Here is an 18,554-nt window from a genome sequence, read left to right as displayed (position 1 = left end):
TTTATTTTATACTTACAGCACATTTCATTCAAATTATTCACATTTGAAGCACTTAATAGCCCTGGTGGCTCTTGGCTACAGTGTTAGACAGCCATCTTGATCTTAGTTTCTATCCTCACATCAACTTTATAATTTCTTTTCTGGTTGGTTCAGAAAGTGGATAGGAAAAGGAGAAGGAGAAGAAGAAGAAAAACAAAAAATAAAGAATATGGCACTTTTCCATCTAAATCACAGCTACTCATTCATCAGCTATTTGTACTTGGACATAAAGAAAAGGGGGTATGGAGAAGCTGGAATAAATCAACCTCTTCCTAAAAGTACATTCAGCATATTCTCTCTGCATTTGTCTTCCATTCCAAGAGAAAAAAAAAATCTGTACTGGATGGATCATTTTCTTCTCAGTCCCCCCACCCCCTGCTTAGTTTTTTTTCCTTTTTTTTTTAAACTTCAATTAACTTGGAAAGTATATTTCTTTTTCATTTTTTGTTTGCCACCCTTACATTTTTAAGGTCAAGGATGAAGGTTGTGGTAGAGTTTATAATGAAGCCTGAAGTTAAAAGCTCTTCCTTTAATGTGAACTTAAAGCCATAGAAATGACAATGGTTTTTATTTAGCACTCAATCCTTTATATAATTACACAGTAATTTCTTTGCTCATTATTGCATTTTATAAAAGAAATTACAAGAATGTAAAGTTACAGGCCAATTTCTTTTATAAACATCGATGGAAATAAAACCTAATTAATTATTTGCCTCTAACAATTAATAATAATTTATTTCAGGAATTTGTGGTAGATTTAACAATGGAAATAAATCAATGTACTTGTCCCTGATAACAGTAAAAATGACACACAGTTATCTCAATAATTATAGGAAATCTGTTGAATTCATATTTCATTCAATACAAAAACTTGTAGCCAATTAATAGAAAAAAATTCTTAGATTTGGTCCATGCATCAATGAAAAATATTTCCGTCTAATGCCATGTATGCTTGATGATAAAATGTTGAAAGCTCCCCCATCCTACTTTAACATCTGTCAAGGATGTTCACCATTATTATCATGTGACTACCCTACTATTGAGTGAATGAATGTTCAACAGAAAAGGAGTGAGAACACAAAAGAGATCAGAAAGGAGACTCAAATGCAGATAAGCCATAGGGTGAAGGGTACTACTTAACTGTTGGTAGTGGCCACAGGATGTCAAAAAACTTAGGGGATGTAGGGTCCTTAGGACTATATTGTTGTAAAGATTAAAGTATAGACAAATGGCAGTAGAAAAGTAATATTTAGAGAAAGTGTAGATAGGCAAGTCATGATTCATGACATTATAAAATAAGACAGCGTCATCCTAGTCTAAAAAATCCCAATGTGGCAAGTGGGCACAGTCCTAGAGAGGAGTAGGAAAATGGAAGACTCTTCATAGGCTCCCTCTTCACATTTATGCTGCAACCCAATCACCCAGTATCCATTCTGTGGTGGTGTCTGGAATAAGCATTCTGGTTTTTTAGCAAACTGGCTTGAAAGAAAAGGTAGGTCCCATGGAATTATTGCACACTCCTCAGTATCCAGGTAGTTTTACTGGTCACATTTACCTCTCAGTAGTATTTTCCTAAGGAGAAGAGCTAAGAGCCCAGGACACTACAGTCACAATGTTCTTCCAAACCAGAAGGTCCAGATAGCTTAGTACCCATGAATCCCACCTGTCTCCAATTTTTAGACAGGACAAGATTTAAATTAGCCATATGGGGATTCAGAGTCATGTCTACCCAGTAGCTCTGCACATCTGTCAAATCTCAAAACATCTGTAGCATCTTTTTTCAGATCTTGGACTTGAAACATACTTCTCAGCTTGGTCAGGAGAATTTGGGGTTTCCTCAGGGTCCAGAACTTACTCCTTTCCATGACATTACTTACAACCTGCAGCAGATCCACTACTGAGCTTCAGCATCAACTCTCCAGATCGAAATTAGCTCTCCCAGTGACTGGCTCTGGTGGATTAGCTCACCCTCAGCTTTCTCTATAATACTCAGATCCTTCCTCTCTTCCTTCTCCAACTTCATTACTTCCTACTCCTCCTCTTTGTTTAGGATCCTTTGCAGCTGATTAAACTCTGTCTCAATCCTGTGTCTCTCAGGCTCCATCTGATTCTTCCAAGATGCCCTCTTCTCTCTGATAATAGCTCTTAGCCTCTCAGTTTCCTGCTGCTCTTTCCTCAACTTCTTCAGAGACTTCTGGAACATGTCCTGATACTCCTGGGTGACCTCCTCCATGAGAAATGTATGGTAACCGCAGTGTTCCTGAGAATGTTCACAAAACCAGCAAATTAGTTTCCCATCCTCCTTATAGAAGAGCTGGAGCTTCTCTCCATGGTGTGCACAAAGAATTATCTTCAGCTGCTTTCCTAGGTACAACACCACTTCTGAGTTATGTCATTTTTTACCTGAGAGAAAAAATGTTGCTTTAAGATCTACCTGTGATTCTCACTGCTCCTGATCCAGAATTAGGCCCTAAGACTTTCTGGGCCCTATCCAAACTATCCTTGTGAATATTCTCCTTGGCAACAGCCCAAGTCTCTGATAAGTCTCCCAAGGCAGAGTTATGGTGGTGGCATAGTTGAAAAAGTCCTGTTATTAATTCTCTGGTGGGACCAGACACTGGTAGAAAAGTCTACTTTTGTGATTAATAGATACATATGGATATAGATTAGATAAATAGATAGATACAGGTATAGATATGTATACTAAATTGCTAACAGTGAATGAGATAAAATTGAAAGATTTTATTTTTCTATTATATATATATATATTTCTGTATTGTTTGAAGTTTTAAATAAGAAGCATATATAAATTTCATAATTAAAATGCTCTCATAAAAATAGAAAAATCTACTAGATAATACAAATGATACATTTTATCTGATTTGTAGATAAGGAGAATAAATTAGGCATTCCTTCAGAAGCACTTAATGTCTGCAGCAATTATTTATTAATGTCCAGAATGTTCAGTCACTTGGGGGCAGAACTTTAAAACCAAGCAGAGTACAGTGGGAAACAATTATCTACTCCAAAAGATATTTACCAAATATATATCAGCACAGTTCTCTCAGGTCCCCATCCTTAAGTTTTTTATATTTGTGGCTATATTTTTCTTATATGTTGTTTTAGTTAGATTTTTCACTGCTGTGACCAAAATACCCAAAAAGAACAATTTTAGAGAAGGAAATGTTTATCTGGGGGCTCATGGTTTCAGAGGTCTCAGTCCATAGACAGCTGCTCCATTCCTTGGGGCTCAAGGTGAGGCAGAACATCATGGTGAAAGAGTATGGCAGAAGGAACTGGCTCACATGATTAACAGAAACCAGAGAGAGAGCCTCCACTCTCCAGATCAAAAATATATACCCCAAGGCATGCCTTCAATGACCCACCTTCTCCAGCCACACTCTATCTGCCTTCAGTTACCACTCAGTTAATACTATCAGGCGATTAATTCACTGATTGTGTTAAGGTTCTCATAACCTAATAATTTCACCTCTAAACCGTCTTGTATTGTCTTGCACATGAGCTTTGGGGAGATACCTCATATCTAAGCCATAACACACGTTTTTTTATAGTGCTCAGGTGGGGGACTTCTGCTTATACCCTTGAAAAATGTCTCCTACAGGATTCACCTTCTTTCCATAAACAACTAGAAAAATGTGCAAATATATGATGCAAGTTTTTTCTGACATTGGGCAACAGGTTAAGCAGGATTTTGAGCCTTGAGAGGAGTGACATAAATGAGGAGAGCTTTATAATCTTGATTTCCTGCTGGAGACATCTTCTGGACAGTTAGAACAGGGAGAGGGAATACTCACTGAGTTGAGGAGACAGAGATCAGGATTAAGGGAGCACAGTGCAACTAGAACTTGTGAGGCAGATTATTGGAGAGAAGAGAATTTACAGAGAAATGGCTCCAGAAATCTGCACAGGATTCTCTCTTAGTCTTTGGCTGAAACCAATCTGTTAGATTGATACTCTTTCAGGTTGGTCAAGGAACAACTGTACCAAAAGAACAAGTACACAGTAGCTGTAAGCTAGTTTCAAGAGTTCACACAGGTCTGGGGATAATTTTAGTTCCAACTGACCAGAGGAGAGAGATGGGGTTGAATGCCTATGGCATTTGGTAGAGATCTCAGAAGATCAGACCTTAGTACTAGGGCTAAAAAAATGGCTTAACTACAAGCTCCATAAGCATTAAGATGAAGTCCTGTGGTTTTTAAAGGAACACTATAAATTCTAGCCATTGACAACATAAAATTCACAATATCTGCCACTCAGTAAAATAATTGTTATATATGAAAAGAAGCAGAAAAATGTGGCCCATAAGCAGAAGGAAAACAGATCCTAAAATGAAACTTGATGGAATTTGCCAACATAGACACTGAAAGAGCTACATACATTTCACAGCACTTATAGAAGTAAAAATCAAAATAAACAAAACCAGGAACACAATGAGAAGAGAAATGCAAGATGTAAAAAAGACCACACAGAACTTAACAACAGTGCAAATATAATATCTGAATGAAAATTTCCTTATGTGGGATTGATAGCCTTAGACACTGCAGAAGAAAAGATCAGTGACCTTGAAGACATAGCAATAAAAACTTTGCAAACTGAAGCACAGAGCAAGGGAAAAACACTGAAGTTTTTTTTTTTTTTTAAAGGAGCCTCAGTAACCATATCAAATAGTCTAACTTCCCAGTAATTGGAGTGCTAGAAAACCCTAGGGAGAAGAAAAAAATATTTGATGAAATAGCAGCCAAACATTTTCTAAATGTGATGAAAACTACAAATATACACATCAAGGATGCTCAAAAAACTCAAAGCAGGATAAATGAAGTGGCCATTTGTTTGTGTTATTGTTCCCTGAAAGCTGACATATGAAAGGGCTTTTATTCTGATTCTTTAGTTCTATATTTTATATCTGATTCTTTAGTTCTATATTCTCTCTCTCTCTCTCTCTCTCTCTCTCTCTCTCTATATATATATATATATATATATATATATATATATATATATATATATATAATTTCTATATTTCCTTGTTCTGGCTCCCTGATCTAGTATCTTTTCTGATTTCTTAAAACTGATTGCCATATGGACCAAAGGAATGAAAATGTCCATGTTGACAAAGGGAAAGAGATGAAAATTAGCAAAACTCCACTTTGTCTACCCTGGATCTCTCCACTCAGGTAGGAGGTCTCTATAATATCTACCTATCATTATGGTGTTGGACTTGGGTGCCTCAAATAAGTCCTTAGTAATGACTTTCTCTTATGAGGTTTCTTTCATAGGGTGCCTCCTAAGATTGCTACTCTAATTTTATTGAAAAAAAATTTTAAACCTGGGTATTGAACCCAAGGGTGTTTTTTTCCAGTGATACACATCCCCAGCCCTTTCTATTTTTTCTTTTGAGACAGGGTCTCACTAAATTGCTTAGGGTCTTGAATGGCTTCAAACTCCCATGTTGCTGGGATTATGGCATACACCACTGTGGAATACTTGAATAATAAGAACTGTGAGCTGGACAAGGTGGCACAGACCAGCTACTCTAGGAGGCTAAGTCTGGAGAATCTCAAGTTCAAGGCTAGCCTCAGCAATTTAGTGAGATTCTATCTCAAAATTTTAAAGAGGGCTAGGGATATGGCTCAGTGATGGAGTGCTTGCCTGGCATGCATGAGGCCCTGAGTTCAATCCCTAGTACTGAAAATAATTATAATACTAAAATAATAATAATAATAATAATAATAATAAAATTTATGTCTATTCCTTGAGTGTCTATTTTGTGCCTTGTTACATAAGCCAGTCAATGGGTATAGCCTTATGGACTGATTAGACCAATTATCTTCAGATTCTAACATGCATCAGAATCATGTAGAAAGCTGATAAATCAGATTGCTGAACTCCATCCCCAAAGTTTATGATTTATTACATCTGAGATGAGGCTGATGATTTGTATTTCTAACAAGTTCCCAGGTGATGCTGATGTTGCTTATACTCCAACTACAAAGTGCCAATTACTGTATTAGACTATATTTGTGAAATTCCAACTATTGTGAAATCCTGCATGTCTCAAGCCTCTATTTCTACCTCTTCCATATAGAGATTCATTTCTCTCCAAATAATAGCTCTTATTTCTAACATGCATTTAATATTCCTTCTATATATCATAATGAAATTTATCATAGTTTTTCTGTTGTGTAAGTTTTTTATTTGATGTGTTGATCTTGAATACTAGATTGTTTTTTAAGTTAGAAGTCCATTTTGAAGCCATATACATGAGTGGTCAATGCTCAGCAAATGGGTGTTGATAGAAACAGTGAACATGCATGGCAGAGAATCACTGCAAAACTAGTTTTCAAAAGCCAGACCAATTAACAAATTGATATTTTTCCAAATATGTACCATGATGTGTGTATTCCTATTTAGAGAAATTGCTTACTATAAAATAACAACTTGGTGATGGAAATGGGTACAGAACTGAAAAAAAAATCTGTTTCTGCTAATTTATATGCACCAGGTCAAAGAAGTGTTAGATAGAATTTGTGTCCTTGAATTAAGAAGAATAACTTAAACAAGAGTTGTCTAATTATTCTTCACTTTTAGTTCTAATTATTATCAGTGGCACATTCTAACTGCTGGGAAAGGTCAAATATTTCCCCAACAACTCCATCTTTTGGAAGTAACAACTCTCTAACAAGGGTAAAGAACACATAATTCTTAAGAGAGAGGTTTTTTTTTGGTGTGAGAAACAAAGTAAAGTTTAAGGTTCAGGTGTATTCACATGAAAGGGATGTGGGAAGATGAACCCTTTCCAAGCTGAGAGCCCCCATACTTTTGTTCCTGTAAATCCAAATAAACACATAAGGTCAGTGTCTAAAGGCACAGGAGGCAGTTTCAGCAACCACTTTAAGATTGTCAGGGCAGATTTTCGCTTTACCTGTTCTCTCTCACTATCAGAGTGAGGGCAAAGGAAAGGGTTAGGTCAAGGAATAGTATCTAGAAAAATGACTCTAAACTCCCTTTGCTTCCTAAGAGTTGGATAAATAGAGCCATCTTCATTCATACATGATCCAGCTCAATTTAACCTGAGACTATAGAAAGATTTGAAACCATAGCTCTAGCTAGAAGGCAGCGTTCAATTGGCAGTGTCTCCTCTGTGCTATATATTCTCCTCAGGAACCTGTTACAGGACAAGCAGGATGATAGAATCTAGATTCAAAAATTTGGGATCCCAGCCACCTCACTTCTCATGTGCTGTAACTAACATATGTGTCCTGTGATATATTCAATTATATATAGGGATGAAGTCTGTTTCATGCAAAGCATCTGATTATAAACAATTCAATAGATGAAGTCTGTTTCATGAAAAGTATCTGATTATAAACAATTCAATAGATAAATAGAAAATGAAATAATATCATGTTTTTAATTGAACATGCAAAATGTTGTGAGGAATTTCATGGTCATGCTATTTCTGTTACAAAATCTGAGTTTTGCAACAGATATTATAAATATCACAGTAACTAGCTAGATTGTTTTTCCTGGTATATTGTTTTCTCTATTATTGTGTTTTCCTGGAAGACATAGCTCTTCTTCTCTTTCTCCATCTTTTACATTTATTTTTCACATAGCTCCTCTCAAAAGTCTCCTCTTCATTTCTGCAAAGTTCTCTACCAGTCAACATTTTGGTATTACGAAGAGTTACTTTATTATTAGTGCCAGTTTATCAATAAAACCATTTTCATGAGTAAGTCTAAATGATCCTGTATTATTGTAAAAGAGCACAGTTGGAATAAATTATAATTATATTTCTTTTATGCTGAAATGAAAGGTCATTTCCTCAGGTCTTTACTCACACTGAACTATTAAATGTGTATTCTAATAAGCTACATTCAACTTTTTTAATACACCATCTTTATTGGTTTCTTTCTATCCTCCATTTCATTTACTGATCTGCATTTCTGTTTATGCCAGCATCCTCTAATAATGCTATGACTTGCTCAGCAAAATCCTACCACTTTTGGCGACTGACCAAGCTTACACAATGTGCTCTCACATAAAAGCTTCCTCATTGCGAACTGCTATGTGAACTATTTTGGTAGGGATTTTATAATGCTGCTTTGTAATTAAATGAATGAAAATTAAGGATCCAATTTCAAATTAGCTTGTACAAAGTCATTATCTATCATTCTGACCAGAAAAGCAGTAGGCTGTATATCATTTGAATAATATGCTAGTGGGAAAGGCATGTCACTTATCCTAAGTCTTAATATCATATTCATATTTGAACATAGTCTAATTATATTTAATAAAATGTAGGGATATATAAAAAGCACAAATCACTTATGAAGATTCATTTCTTAAACTAAGATAGCATCTACAGGATTCTATGTAATTTACTAAATAAAAATACTACTCTAATTTACTAAATAAAGCATTTGGAATGAGCTCATCATCATGTATATTTGAGGGAAACATATTTGTGAAGATTTAAAAATGTTTAGTGATGAACTTGGAGTTTTTTAAATTGCAAAAATTCAAGTGTGCTTGTTTTATGATTTTTTTCTAATAAAAATACCAAAAAGCAATTAATCTCTCATGGATATAAAAATAAAAATGAATCATTTTCCTAAAGCAGACTACTCTGATGTGATATGAGACTCAAAACACATTCTCTGATAAGCTCGATGAAATCATATAGTACCTTCTTTTGAATAGGGTTTATTAAGCATAAATTAAAAGTAGCTGAGTGACAATCACTGTTAGACATTTTCCTAAATGTTGATTTTGAAAACCCATGAATATATACAATAAATATTGAATAGTGTTTAGTTTTTCACTAACAAAATAGCAGGGCCTGCATTAGCACTGGATCATAAATTCAGAAGTGGATCCTTTTGCCATTGGCACATGCAAGCATGCACGCACACGCGCACGCGCGCGCGCACACACACACACACACACACACACAGAACTTCTTGACAACTGCAAGGGATTCACTAGTGATCAGTTGCTGGTATCAGAAGTAGCAGATAGTTAAGGGAGTACTAGTAAATCCTCTCTCCCACAACACTGTCTTCTGGCAACTGGAATTTTATCCCACAAGAATGAGAAATAAGCAAATACATCAAACTTTAATGAGTAAAATTAATACTTGGAGTGGCTCTGTCTCTCTGTCTTCTGGTCCTGCTGATCATGTCTATAAATGGGAAGTATGTCTATCTACACTTTAAATCTAGGAAGTTGTGTGATTCTATGGACTTGGACATGCTCACTTCTGCTTTAAAGCAGGTTTTTCGGGAGCTATTTAACAATGCCCATGATTAGAATATTGTAATTTGGATATAGTATTGTATTCCAAACACAGAAAACTTCTTAATCAGCTTGTATTACAAATACATGTGGAATCTTTCTCTTAACTACCTGAATTTAGAACTCAAGTGAATCTATTTTCTTTAAAAAATTACAATTTTTATGTTAGAAAATAGGAGAAAAGAACACAACTAAGCAATTATAGAATCCATCAAAGTCAACACATTTCTATTATAGAATCTGTAGGCTTAAATATGGGTCTCCCTGTTAGATAAGTTTTAAAGTCCTTACTAAGCCTCTTTTCCCATACTATGCAATATGATTAAATCATTCAGAGAAAGTTTCTCTCTCTGGTGGTTTGACTTCTTCCCTCAAAACAGATGGAAAAGACTTTTAAAAAATTCTTAATTTCTACATTTGCTGTACTTCAGGTCAATTTGATATAAATTCACATTTGTGAATAAAGTAAAACAAGAAATATGGATGTAGTGTATATCCTTCTCATTTTAATATATAACTTTGTTGACTTAAAATCCAACTTCATGTGTAAAAAGAGCACATATTGAATTTGATATGATTACAGGGAAAATGCTGACATTTTGTGGTTTATTTTTTAAAAAATGAACATGTTATTTAGGAAATAACCTCTTCCTGTGTTATATAAATGCTAATATGACTCCAACACTAATTTAAAACTAGAGTGAAAAGTCTATTATAATGAATTCATCCTACATTTCATAACTTGACAAATTTTCCTAAAACATGGCTTCTATTTTGTCACCCCTTTAGGAAATGGACATATACTTGGTTTACTACCACATTAAATCTAAACTTCCCTTCCAGGTTTCTGAGGCTTTTCAAAAACCAGACCTTTCTTTCTCTAACATTATCTCCAAATTATTTTGAAATGCACTTTTTCTGTCAGATGTCAGGCAAAGGTTTTAAGATAAAGAAGGAAAGAATTGGAAAGTCTTGAGAAAACTGTCCTGACTGAGAAGAAGTAGACAAATAGTTTCCACTCTCAGACATATGACAGAGCTGTCTGATTTCCAATAGCTGATGCCTGTTTTTCAGACTTTGGCCATTAATTATTAGACTTATGGATTTTCTTTATGACTTCTTTCCTTACCACCTTTACTAACATCTATGACATGGACTCCTACTAGGAATATGTCTCTCATTCAAGACTTTCAATTACTGACCATGAATGTGTTCTGGTTTCCTAGCCCCTCCCACTGTTGCAGCTCAACCAAACAATTTGGATTTCTTATGGTCCTACTTCATACACAATGTACATTCTTACCTCAAAATATTGCAAGTTTTTGCTTGTACTAATCCTCATCCTGGAATAACCTCAATTAGCTCCAGTTCCTAGCTAGTCCTCAAAAACCAGTTCGATTTCTACCACCAGCATTAAATCTTCTGTAGCTGCTCCAGCTCACTTTTTTCTCCTTGCCCCCACCCAGATTCCTTTGACACATATAGTTTGTATCTCAACCATTCATTTCTTCTTTCAACAAGATTTTTTTAGGGTTTTCTATATGCTGGACACTCTTACAACAGTGTAAGCCTGTTAACAGTGTAAGACACCGTTAACAAAGTGAAGACAACCCACAGAATGGAGAAAGTTTTTACAAATCACATATTTGACAAAGACATGCTGACAAAACTGTGAGAACCTGGTACCTTGGAACTACTCTGGGCATCCTGGATCCAGGCTGATAGGAACAGGTGGTCACTGGCCTTTGGCAGGGCCTTTACCTGGTGGGTTCCCTAGGAAAAGCTGTTTGGAGAAACTTTTCAGCTTGGGGACAGGACATTGTTTATCTAGTAGTCCACATGAGGACTGTAGTTTCATAGGATGATTGGTATTTCTTCTGTTGGGCATTTATCCAGGTGGTTTAGTTTCCAGTCAGCTCTCTTTAGCTTGAACACCTTGATCTGGCAGCTCATTGAGTGCACATGTTCCCGTGTACTCTCTGTTCTACTACTTACAACTGTTGATCTATACTTGAAGGGCACACCCTTCTAGTCCCGTGCTTCCCCCTTGTGAATTCTCTATTGATACAATGCACCTGAATGAATGCAAACTCTCCCTGCAGGAACCCACATAAGCTAGACTGCTTTCAGCTGTGTGGTGGTGGCCCTGGGACCCAAGATACCACAGAGAGTAGAACATCAATGTTGGAGGTGTATTCCTGGGCCTGATGCCCCACCAGCCCTCTGGTTCCTGGCACTCAGTGTATTGCAGCTGCCAGTTGAGGAAAATCGGGAAGAGGATGCTCTTGCTCTATTTTGTGTTCACATCTTGAAAGTCTCCCATTTCTGGTTCTCCAGTAGTCGGATTTTCTAAGACTGACCTTGGTTGAGGTAGGTAAGGATTTCTTCATGCAATTTTATAGCTGGGGACATAGCAGCACACATGGACTGCAAAGGCATCAGGCAGGCCTCCTTCTCAGGGACAGCACAGGCGGGGGGACTGGGGAGGCACTTCTCCTGCTTGAAAATGGGCATCACACACTGAGAGCTGCCATAACAGCCCAAGTGTAAAACCAATAGCTTTTTTATTACATGAAAGAAAAGAAAATCTCATATAAGCCAGTAATTTTCAGGTTTCTACTAGAAAGAGCAGAATGTAATTTCTAATTCATATTTTCCTAATGTTACACTTGCCCTATTTTCAGGGATCTTATCTATTATTATCTCTGGTTCTTATTGAGGGTACCTGTCCTTCTATCTGCATTACTCTCTGTGACTGTTTGAATTTGTTATTTCCTCATGAATCAGTCTTGTCTCCTGATCCTTGCTTATCTCCAGTTTGATACATCTTACCTTCAGCAGAAACTTATCACATTTGATAGAGGTTAGAGTTGAGTATAAGACAATTAATCTAACATGCTTCCCAACTAATGTAAATTTAGCAACTTGATTCTCTCAGCATGTTTTCTGTGTCCACTTTTCTCAATACCAACTTCAGATGGCCTTGCCAGCTCCATTTTCAGGTGAAAGTGGAAGAACTACTAGTATATAGATTATATGACGGACAACACCCTGTGAAATCCATCATTCAAGGAATAGGAAATTGGATAGTGTGCCCTATGATTTATAGGTGGGAAGACACCACTTATCATCTCTAGGAAGATCTGTTATACCTATTGGCTGTGCTCATACTGTGTAGTATATTGTTTTCCAGGTAGGGTAAATCTCACATCCCTATTAGAGTCATTTATTTCCTTTGTATACCCATGGAAGTAGGAAAACAATAAAAGATGCTCACAAGGAAACTCATGGCCCCGTAACATTTGTTCTTAGTCTTGGAGGTTGAGAGAGAAAATGTGACCTCATGGTGCACAGTATGCTCTGGTTGTTTGACGAATGTTCCTTTAGGAAAGCAGAGAGGAAGGGGAAAGAAATATAAATATCAGAAAGTCACATCTGCTGATAGCTCTATGGCTTTGAATTTTCCCATTAACACCTTAAGAAAATCAGCTAAAGATGTTTAGCTATGCATATTCATTAATTCAAATAAGAAAAAGAAAAAGTAGCAATACCTACTGAAAAGTCAGATAAAAAAATTTGAATATGATTTTCTAAGGTAGATATATTTCCTGCAGGGTACTAATGTTCCTGTTCCTGAAAGATATTGCATTTTTGTCCTTTCTATGTTCTAGATCTTAAATTGAGTTGACTAAAATGAACCCATCTATGCAATGGGGTCCATATGTTCAAACTCTGAATAATAATTAAATATTTTGACTTGAGTGCTTTGTTTCCTTGTCAGTATTCTTTTATGCTAGTATGACTATTAGTTCCACAAATGTCTTAAGTTAGAAGTATTCAAATCTGATAGAAAACTAGAATATTTTATTTGGAGGCAATTTGTAGTTGTGCTTATAAGAGAAAGTAAAGTCCTGAACATAATAGCACAAACTCTTTACATGCCTTCAAAATATTTGAAACATTAGCTTGTTTCTCTTTAATCATCAAATTGTTTTGCTCTTTAAAGAACTGACAATAAATATTCAAACTGATTATTATATTATTTAGTCTTCACACAATTCCCAACCATTTCTCTGAGATTTGTTGGGAAATACACCCTTAATTTGTTGAGATGCTCTGAATTCCATATACTTCTTCTGCACACTTTTGACCAATAAAAAGTACAAGCTTAATAAATATCAGTTGAATGAATGGCTGAATAGTTAGTATGTGTTGTGGACCAGCACAAAGTATAGAAGGACAGAAAATGGTTCAAACACAATCTGGATGATGTTCAGGAATAATTCGATGATGAGTGATTTCTGAATCTAATCTAGAGTAAAGTATGGACAGACAAAAGACTTTTGGAGATGGGATATTACATATAGACTGATGGTTAAGAACCATAAGAGGGCCATATTCCTAACTTGAAATACAACTAGTGGACTAGATTTTTGTTCTGATCTATTCATCAGTTGGATTTCTTAAAAGTTATTAGTCTATGGATACTGCAGTGGATTTCTGGATCTTGTGAAGGGAATCATAACACAGCTGGTATGGTTCTTAACTAGCTCCCTTTCCTTTTTTCATGGGCTTCAGTTGCTGAAACCCTTAGTTGGTTCTCTTCTAAGCTTGTGCATATCATGATATTTCCCACTTTTCATTGACCTTATGCTCTATAAATCTTATAATTAATATGATGTTATATAGGAAGTTCAAAATCTGTATGTATTGTTATATGTTGAACTATTTCACTATGACACATGGGAAAAAGAAGATAGAATTACTTTCTAGGAAAATTCATTTGCTTTCCCACATCAGGGATCCTAATGCCTGAATAATAATATCAACAGCTATAAGAATGACAGCAACATCAGTCTACATGTGTACAATACTACTTATTTTCAGGGCCCTTATATATATTATCTCATTTGAAACTGACAATGGGCAAGGTGATAATTATTACCATTTTATTTACTGGTGAAAAAAAACCCAGAAGAATATGGATTGTGGCTTTCCCAATTTCACAAAACATTAAAATTTGGCCTTATCCCAACTTATAGTAGGAATTAGGGGGGGGGGGGACACAAGTGGCAACTCTCTTCTAAAGGAAAAAAGCTGCATATTATGTTAATACTGTATAAAGGGGGTGGGAGGGGACAGAGGGCACAGAGAACTTATATCAGAACACAAAGTGTTTTTTCTTGCTTATTATTGTCTGCTATGATAAAGCAAGTTGCATAGATCCCATTTCATTTAAAATACTGTAAATGAAAATGGATTGAGTTTATGTAGTCAGGTAAATGTGAACTGGAGAAAATGTTGTAATGAATCCTGTTCAATTAGAGGATTATTTTAATATATGACAAAATATTTGAATGGCGCTAAAACAAACAGGGAATATAAAAGAAACTCATTAAGAAATTAAAATAGAATTCCATTTGTAAGAGGTCATTGCCTATCATATTTGGCAACAGAGAAAACAGAATGAAAACATTTAATTTTGGTTGTCAGATTAAGATGAAATAAGATATAAAGTCATAGAATAGATTTCTTTGTGAATTAAAATATTAAAATTTAATCTTTGCTTTTAAATATATATTTTTTATTGTTGGTTGTTCAAAACATTACATAGTTCTTGATATATCATATTTCACACTTTGATTCAAGTGGGTTATGAACTCCCATTTTTACTCCGTATACAGATTGCAGAATCACATTAGTTACACTTCCATTGATTTACATATTGCCATACTAGTGTCTTTTGAATTCTGCTGCCTTTCCTATCCTCTACTATCCCCCCTCCCCTCCCCTCCCCTCCCCTCTCCTCTTCTCTCTCTACCCCCTCTATTGTAATTCATTTCTCCCCCTTGTATTATTTTTCCCTTTCCCCTCACTTCCTCTTGTATGTAATTTTGTATAACCCTGAGGGTCTCCTTCCATTTCCATGCAATTTCCCTTCTCTCTCCCTTTCCCTCCCACCTCTCATCCCTGTTTAATGTTAATCTTTAAATATTGTATCTTTTAAATATTGTATCTCAAAAATTAAACTCTACCCATAAACTAATCAATATATGGCCCATCTTCATTAAAGAGTAGATTTATAAATGTTGAATGATATTGAACACTTTATTATTCAATATAAGTGTCACAAACTGAAACACTTAGAAAGTGAGCTAAATTCATTTACATTCCAAGTATCACATTGCCAATATTAAAATTGCAGGATCAAGTTAAAATTTTGTTATCAGTATTAAAATTAATCATAGCCTAATTCATTATTTAAAAGAATTATAATATCATCAGGGGTAATTAGGAAGGTAGGAAAATAAATTATATAGGGCCCATGTAAACTTTTAAAATAAAAAGAGCAGTTGGTATATATCCAGTACAAATGCGCCTGGTACTTATCCAAGACAAAGGCACCAGGGTAGGTCTGCCAAGATTTATGTGAAATAAAATTGCATGGCTTCTAGTTGTATTGTGGTAATGTTGAAATAACAAAGAGAATTTAGTATTTTGGAGTAAGGTCAAAAATATTTAAAAGCATATAACATTTTACGTGGGTACACTTTATGAAGTACAAAATGAAACAATCAGACTGAACAGCTGAATAGCCCCTGTTCCCACATCCTATCACAAGCAAAAAGTCCTCTTATATTGATATACTTTATATCTGAGTGAAAATATTGTAACAAAGATACAATAATTATATATATAAGGGATTATAGAGCCTCTGAGTTGAATGGGAACTTGCATATCATCCCTTCATATAACCCTTAGACAGAGCAAGAATCCTTGTGGGACTTTCCCAAGGCTACAAAGCAGAGCTTGGATTAGGATCTAGATTTTCCCCTCCTGATTCAAAACTCATTCCTCTGTAACATAGTAGTTTACAGTTGAGACTAAGATGTGACTTTCCAAAGCACTTAAGGTTTTTAGAAGTCAAGTAAAGCATAAAGATGATAATTTCCAGAATATCAAACACATAAATGCTCCACTTACACTGAAGGACAATGAGGCATAGTTATGAAAAAAAATCTATTCTTCATAAGGCCATCACATCCATTTACCTTTATTCCCCCAAACTGAACAAAGGAAACTTTTTCCATATTTTGATCTGGATGATCTTATGGAAAACAGGACACAGGCTCAATGAAACCATTTTGATTTCAGTCAATGAAATTCTTTGCCAACTCTAAAAAAGTAATTACTTTAACCATTTTAAAGATCAATATTTGGATGAATTCACCTGCATCCAAATCCATTGTGAAGATCCTTGAAACAATTGACAAACTACATTCATTTTAGTGAAAATATATAATCATGGTTGAGTCTTAATCTTGTCTTACATCCAGAAAGTCCTTGAAATTCCACTGAAGTTCATCTATCCCCAAAGTCATAATCTTATTTTTATTCCTCTGGAATTGCATTTCAATTTCTTAGATGTGTTCCTATATACTTCCTTTTTAAAATTTGCTAAAGTTTTATCCTAGTCTGAAGACCATCCCACCTGTCCATCTCTTTCCCTCAACATACAAGAAGTCTTTGAGAGTAGAAAAAAAGTTAAGATACAGATGCTGGGCTGGGATTGTGGCTCAGTGGTAAAGTGCTTGCCTGGCACGTGCGAGGCCCTGAGTTCTATCCTCAGCACCACATAAAAATAAAGAAAGAAAGAAAAAAAAGATACAGATGCTTGGTAGATAGTGTCTCAATTTAAGTGACTCTACCACATGGCAGGGCTGCAAATTCAGGTTGGATAGGCAAAATATCCTAAAGTGTTCATTCAGTAAATGCCAAGTGTTTTCCTCTGTGCACTTGTAAGAACATGATACAAGGGTTAGGCTGTGCCCAGAGGCCCTAAAAATAATCACTCAGAAGTTGCAGTTACAGGTTGACTCATGCCCCCCAATAACCCTGTGTTGAAGAACTAGCCCATAGTACTTCAGAATGTGACCTTATTTAGAAGTGGGGTTTGAAATTGGGATTAGTTAAGATGAGGTCATTATAGTGGGCCCTAAGCCAAAGTCACTGGTATACTTATAAAAAGGGGAAATTAGAACATTTGGACACAGAAATAGACACACAGAGGGGGAAGACAATGTGAAGAGATGTAGGGAATAGACAGACATTGCCAAGCCAAGAGGACAGACCTGGAAGAGACCCTTCTCTCACAGCCCCCAGGAAGACCCAACCCCTGGCACTTCAGTTTTAATTCCTAACCTCAAGAACTGTGAGGCAATACATTTCTGTTAAATCACTCAGATTGTGGTACTTGGTTTCAGCAGCCTTTTGGAACTAATTATAATTACTTGTCTGAAGTTTCAGACAAAAGCAAATATTTTAAAAAGATACTTTATATTAGTTCATCAAAAGTCATAAAAGCCTTTAGTGTATATGAAGGCTTTTAATGTATGTAGTAGATTTAAAAAAATTAACTAAGAGGGATCTTTAAGTGAACTTGGAAATTCAGTTCAACAGAATCTCAGTTTCTTAACTAATCTGGTTTTATATCTCAAAATATATTTGAGGTCTCCCTAAAAGTTATATACTTGGGATTGAGAAGTAAACAAAAATTAGCTGTAATGTCTGCTCTCATGAAGTATACAGTCATGTAGAATAAAGTGTGTGTATATTTGTGTTTTTTAAAATTGAACAGGTGAAGGCATGGGAAGCAATAGAAAGGAAGCAAACATTTGATTTTTATATGCATGCAAATACTGGTCCAGAGATAAACTCATTTAATTTTCTCAATAGTTTTGTGAGATACTTATTATTATGTCCATTTAGAGATAAGGAAACTGAAGAACAGAGAAAATAAGACTGAGAAGTTTATATTAGTTTATTAGTTTCAAACTCACATGTGTCTAACTCTAAATACTGTTTGTGCTACTAACCTCCTCTTCAGAGAGAAAAGGAGAAGAAAAGGAGAATCTCTGCATCCAAATAATTCATATAATGTTACATATTATGAATTTGAGATTGAGCTATCAGTATATGTACATCTGAGGCAAATGTTAGGCAAAGTTCTATACCTAGAAATTTGATTCAGCCTAAAGATATCAATTAATATCTGAGCACTCTTTAAAAAAAAAACGTACCCACTAAAATCATTGTTATTTCTTAGTATTACATTTTTAGCAATGAGACACACTATAGTATCACTCATCCAGGCTTTTTGTGCAGATCATATAGCAAAAACTCAGATATTGATCATGTAC

At 35.4% G+C, this 18,554-nt stretch overlaps 2 pseudogenes; both read right to left on the bottom strand.

Annotated features, from left to right (window-relative positions):
- Nucleotides 1-1,059: 1,059 nt before the first annotated feature.
- On the bottom strand, nt 1,060-8,114 carry LOC101967876 (tripartite motif-containing protein 6 pseudogene; annotated as a pseudogene).
- A 2,878-nt stretch (nt 8,115-10,992) lies between these two features.
- On the bottom strand, nt 10,993-11,868 carry LOC110598789 (transcription factor CP2-like protein 1 pseudogene; annotated as a pseudogene).
- Nucleotides 11,869-18,554: the final 6,686 nt, after the last annotated feature.

Source organism: Ictidomys tridecemlineatus, chromosome X (assembly GCF_052094955.1).
Source record: "Ictidomys tridecemlineatus isolate mIctTri1 chromosome X, mIctTri1.hap1, whole genome shotgun sequence".
In the NCBI taxonomy this organism is placed as follows: domain Eukaryota; kingdom Metazoa; phylum Chordata; class Mammalia; order Rodentia; family Sciuridae; genus Ictidomys; species Ictidomys tridecemlineatus.
The sequence above is the reverse complement of the archived record's forward strand: the minus strand, read 5'-3'. Positions and strand labels throughout refer to the sequence as shown.